Here is a 6,000-nt window from a genome sequence, read left to right as displayed (position 1 = left end):
GTGGCACACTGACAGTCTGTAGCCATGCTGGCTACAGTCTTAGGTAGTGGCACAGGCACTGAGAAAGTCCCAGTTCAGCAGGATGCAGTGGGGATTCATGAGCACATGAAGCTGATGTCTTCATGGAGTGGCTTGAGGTTCATCTTGTCTGTCTTCAGGGTTTTCTTTCTTCTCTGCATGCTGTGGATTTGGCCTGCTTCATTTCTAACTCCAGAGTACAGCTGTAGGTCATTTCTTTCAGTTCAAACATCCAGTGAACTTGTGTTCATTGCTGGACATGCCTGTTCCTTGATCTTATGTTTTTGGCTCTTAATCTGAGCATTATGATTAGATTGCTTTTTGAATGGACTCCAAGTCTCCTGTGCTGCATTTGACAGTTTCCAATAAGCCTACATTTCTGATTCATGGATACCACAGCTATAAAATTTGGCACAGAATAATTTTCCCTAGCAGTAAACAAGATGAAAATCCAGAAATCAAAAAGACTTTTACAGGTAAAGGCTGCTACCCCTTGTGCTCCTTTTATTTCTTTTCTTTCTCTATTATAAAGACATTTGCAGAACTGAGCTCCCCTGTTACACTGTACATCCCAGTTTCATTTAGTACAGAAAATACCTTTTCTTTCATTCATTCTACCATGAAGCTATTGCTGATACAAATGGATCTTTTTCTATAAACATCGTCCTGTGTAGTCAAGTCTGGATCACATCAAAACAGTCTGCTTGAAAAGAGCTGTTGTAACAGTGCCTAACCTTCTGTTTCTCCTTTGCTATCAGCAGCTCTTCTACCTGTTAAGCGCCTCAGTATGAAGTCCTGCTTAAACCTCATGTATCTTTTCATCTTTTTTTCTTCATTGCATGTAGTTTGCAAATTCTCCTTCCTCTGATGTCTGTTTTTATACAGCTGATTTAGTCTTCTGCAGGTAGAATGCTGCTGCTATGGTGAATGTAGGCAGGGAGCCCAAGAAGCCCATGCACAGGGGAAGAGATGAGGATGGAGTGGCCAAGGCTGCTGGAGAGAGAGACTTTACTGAGCCTTTAGAAGGTAGAACCCGTGGTGTAATATTTACTGGCCTGAGATGGGCACCTACAGAGGAAATAAACTGCAAAAAGCCCTGTGGGCTGGTCTAGGAAGTGGAGAGGCTGCAGGGCCTGCAGCAGGCTGGAGAAGTGGTAGGAGCTCCTACCTAAGTGAGGTGCTATGTCTCCTTAAGTAGAAAGTAAAAGTCTTTGCTTTTGTTCCATAAGCACTGCAGCCTGTTCTGGGAGGAAGGGCTGGAAGGCTGTTGGTGCTGAGTTGAGGAGCTGCAGCCAAGGAACTGTGTTTAGGATGGGTAAAGCACAAGTTTACAGCAATCAGCTGCTGGGTGAGAATGCTGTGTCTGAAGTGAGGGATGCAGTAGGTAGCAGAAAGCACAGGGGCATGCTCATCCCTCCCAGCTGTCAGGTGTTAATCTCTGAACTACCCAAAATGTATATCAGAAAAAGTGTGGTGCAGTGTTATTATACAGTGATTTTTCTAGAAGCTTCTGGAAGGTTGAAAAGTAGCATCTGCCTTTCTGCACTGATAGACCAAGCTTGCCACAGTCGTTTGAGACAATTTATAACTTTTTGCATGTGAACATGCTTTCTTGGCCTATCTGTCAGCATTTCTTCTTTATTTCCCTCTACGTAAATTAAACAAACATGATAAAACTTGCATCATCAGACTCAATGGAAGCTCTTGCCAGCTGCTGCCACATTATTGAGTAATACATCATTGAGCTGGTAGTGAGTTTGTAATGATGCATTGCATCGATGCATCATTAAGGGAACTGTGTTCTTTGATATATTAGTCAATAACAATTGTTAGTAGGAAAATAGTTTGAAAAGTCAAACTCCAAGATCTTTTTTAAAAAATTGTCCATAAATACGCCGTAAATGGAAGATATTGACAGCTCATGTTCATATATTGTCATCTTTCTGTATGCGAAAGCGCATAACAGGTGACTCATGAAATCACCAGAAGTTTGTGGGGTTTTTTTTTTGTAGATCTTCCTTACTTACAGGTTTCAAGCATAAATAGGTAGAAAAGGAAATAATGACAGAAGGAAAAGAAAGGATCCATCTTCACTTAACTCAAAGGGCAGTAAAAAGTCCATCAAAACCTAAGCATGATGCTTTGCCAGCCTAGTTCAGGTGTGTGATGGGCAGTTCTCATGCAAGTTCTGGGCAGGATTTAGGCTCGAATTCTGTATCAAACAGCTTATCAGTCTTTCTGATGTTCTTTTTAAGTAGTTTCCAAACAGGAACAATCTCAGTGCACTCTCCTCTTCTGCCCTCTCTCTCTAATTAACAACCGTTGATGATGATTACAGTTCTAAACTGTGGCACAGCTTTGTTACTTATCTAGGTAATTGCTCTACCTATAGACACATCTATTAGAAGCAAATTTAAAGGCACAAATGGAGCTTAATTTAAGTAGTCATTACCTCATTCTGAGTGAGTGTGAATGTGCTGTATACGTGAACAATTAGAAGGTACAAATAAGTATGTTTGTTTTCTTTATAATTTTTAAAACTTTTTTGTTGTTGTTGTTTTGTATTGTTGGTTTTTTTTTTCTTTCAGTTTTCAAGGACAGCTAAAATAGTTTTTGCTTTATAGAGATAAGAATTTAACCTCCAGTATGTAAAAGATTTAACAAGCATCATGACCTTATTATAACAAAGTGCTTTCCTTCCATTCTTGGCTCTTTGAAGAAACTCCATTTAAATGAGCCTGACAATAAAATGATTGTTCCTCTGTTGTTATGCAGGCAAACAAACAACTTAGTACATGACTAAGCTTGTCTTGGGAAGAAGTATTTTCTAGTGAGTCTTTCTTCAAATGTGTTTCTTAATTAGCAAAAATACTTTTTTCTATAAGCTGGGTCATAACCAATGAAACAGAATTCTGAAGAAGATAAATATTTCTGAAGTGCCAAAAGGTGGAATTAATATCTATTTGGGATTTTTGAATTCAGTGTTTTCACAGTAGTTTGATAACTATAAATGAAGATATGTGAGCACTTTGCAATGCAGAGATGCTCTTTGGAGCTGTCTCTTCTCCATGACCACCAGGAGTTGCCTTAGTGTTCGCACCTTCACCAATATCCAAATGCTCAAAGTCCATAACATGGGAAGGATGGTACAGAGTTGACCTACTTGGGCTGTTTTCAGTTTGAACAGCATGAAAAAGACTTTCAGCATTGTATTTTGATCCCCATAATCTCAAGAGAAAGAAAAAAAGTTTTAGGCACAGTTTGATCAGAGCAAATTTCATGATCTTGTATCTTGAGCCAGTTCGTAAGTAAGCATCTAACACAGTTCTTTGCATCACATGGTGTATGGGAAATCACAGCTTGATTAATTAGTTGAGGCAAGTGTTGGGTCAGCTGCGGGAGCACAGGTGAAAGTAATCTAGCCGTGCTCCCGGAAGGGGTGGAGCTTGACTCCACCCCCTCTGAGACCTCATTTAAGGGCTGACCACCACTGAGGCAGTATCTGTTGGAGATTGCTCTCCGGTGGCGACTGCCTCAGCTATCCGGTCCAGGCATCGACATTGGTGAGTTTTCTTTACTAATAACCTTTGACTATTTATCACCATCTTGGTCAATATCTTTATATTAGCCACCTTTATGCCATTTTCTGTTACCACCTTTACACATGGGGAAGAGAAAAATCTGACCACCCTATAGAAACATATATTTAAAAATATGGAGCTGCACAGCCTGGGTATCAATTTGCTTGCAGTATAAGCAGATTCACTTTGCTAATTTTCTGACTTGTGTACTGTAGCTCTCCACACACATTTAGTGTGACAACCTATACAGGGTGTTTCAGGCAGACTTTGATCTTCCTAATTGACTTCTATGGTCTGAGAACCTACTCCTACCCATTGCAGTAAGAACTTACTTTATGCAAACTTCCCTATTTCATCTGCTATGTTACGCCCTCGAATTTCCTGGAATTATCTTCCCCAGGACTGGGAGTTCAGTAACAAATCTGTACGGTCAACAGTTCCACAAGTCAAAATGGAAGTCTGAAATCTTTCTGGAAGGGAGATGAGAATGAGAAATAAATAAAGCTTATTAAGACACATGAATGTATTAAGACATGAATGTGTCTTAATTGATGACTATTGATTTACATTGATTGACCATTGGCCAAGACCATTGCCATTCACTTTTGACAATCTCACAGTTGCTCTAATTAACATGATTCCCAAACTGAAATGATGTTTTCCAGAAATAATCCAAAATATTTGTCAGGACTGTCTGCCTTGACCAAAATTTTGGCTTGATAACATGAGCACTTTCAGACTAAAACAAAGAATAGAAACAAATCCTGACTCCAGAGTTATTAATGTTCTCCCCCAGTTGCGAGCAAACAGGAACAAAATTATGATTCAGGAAGATGTATTTGTAAATAGTTCTTGGGCTTTCCCTCAGGACATTGTAATTACACAGCAGTGCAGGTCTTTTAAATTAACTGCAGTGCTTCTGCTGACATAACAAGACATGTTCCATGCTCACCTGAGGAACCACAGTGGCATTTTCCCAGTAATAATGAAACCAGTGTTAGAGGAGCTGACGTGTTCTCAAAAAACTGGTAGCTCATGACACCTTGCAACTTAGTTATGCAGTTCTTGTCTTTTTTTTTTTTTTTTTTTTTCCTTCTCACTTCATTTATAGTTTAGCAAAAATGCAGGACAAGAAGAAATCTTCATCAGGTTAACAGAGAAAATGATATCCCTGATCAGTGTTTATCTTTCTATTTAATTTTAAAATTATATTTAGTGTCTTGGCTCTCAAAAGCAGATGGACCGTAGGCTTGCTGTAAATCAGCCTTAACAGTGCTGTCTCTTTTAATGCTTAGGGTTGTAAAACGAAAGGTGTTACTGGAATCATGTGGAGTCCACAGTGCATCTTCTTTCATTCTTAATGCCCTTTTATTGTTACTTTTTTGCACAGTGTTGGTAATTTCAGTGTGACTTAATTTTACTTTCTCGGTAACTAAAAATTATGTCTTACGTTGTTTGCTAAGTATTTCTCTCAGGAAGTTCCTATTGCTGCTAGTGTTTTGCTGCCTGGATGCAGTCTACCTGCCATGGTTCACTTATGGTTCTACCTTTCTCCTGCTGTGCAGTTGTTCACAATGTCACGCCTAAGTAGCAAGCAGATGATATCCCAAATAAATCAGCAAATTGCTTCATATTTTATAATGTCAAAAAATGACAGCATGAATACAACACAGGACACACAAATGAGAATCTTTCTCCAAAGTGTTCTCTAAGTTTCTCATGGTTTTTGTAAATTCTAGTACATCTCTATAATTTTATTGTGTGTTTTTTGTAATATATTACCTTGTTTTTAGTTCTTATTTATACACCAGTAAAACACTGTCTATAGTGTGAAGGCAAGAAAAGGAAGAACCAAGCTGCATATGAATTGCATGAATAACTTAGGACAGAACAGTCTGAGAGCTGTACAAAGTTATCCACCTCCCTACTCTGCCAGGAGCTCATCGTTCCCTAGTCTGTTACAGTAAAAGAACCATATATAACAGCTTTGATCAGATGAGTAAAAGCTTTCTTTTTCCAGCAGAGAGGAGCTAATTTTTAGGCTGTGTTAACATTTTTCTTTTGCTTTCCTTCCTTGTGCCCTTTGGGTCGATTCTGAAGGTGATGGTAAAGATTCTAATTCACTATTTTAGGATTCCTCCAGTTGTGCTGTACTGTTTCTCCATAATGTCAACCAAGTCTCTGGTTTTGTAAGTAGGACTCTGTAGGGTGTTTTTAGGAAGGGTCCATATGTGCAGTATGACTACTGGAACATATCGGGGAATAAAATTAGAAGTAAGCTCAGCTTTGAAATAATCACCTTAGTACTGTGCCTGAACTAAAGACAAAGTTTCCTTTCCTCCACTTATCTTGCACGTGTTTCATCATTAGCCAAAGAGCATCTTGGCCATCTTTTTGCTGG

Source organism: Coturnix japonica, chromosome 12 (genome assembly GCF_054131305.1).
Source record: "Coturnix japonica strain WE chromosome 12, WE-NBRP24, whole genome shotgun sequence".
NCBI classification, from domain to species: domain Eukaryota; kingdom Metazoa; phylum Chordata; class Aves; order Galliformes; family Phasianidae; genus Coturnix; species Coturnix japonica.
This window is presented reverse-complemented; position numbering follows the sequence as displayed.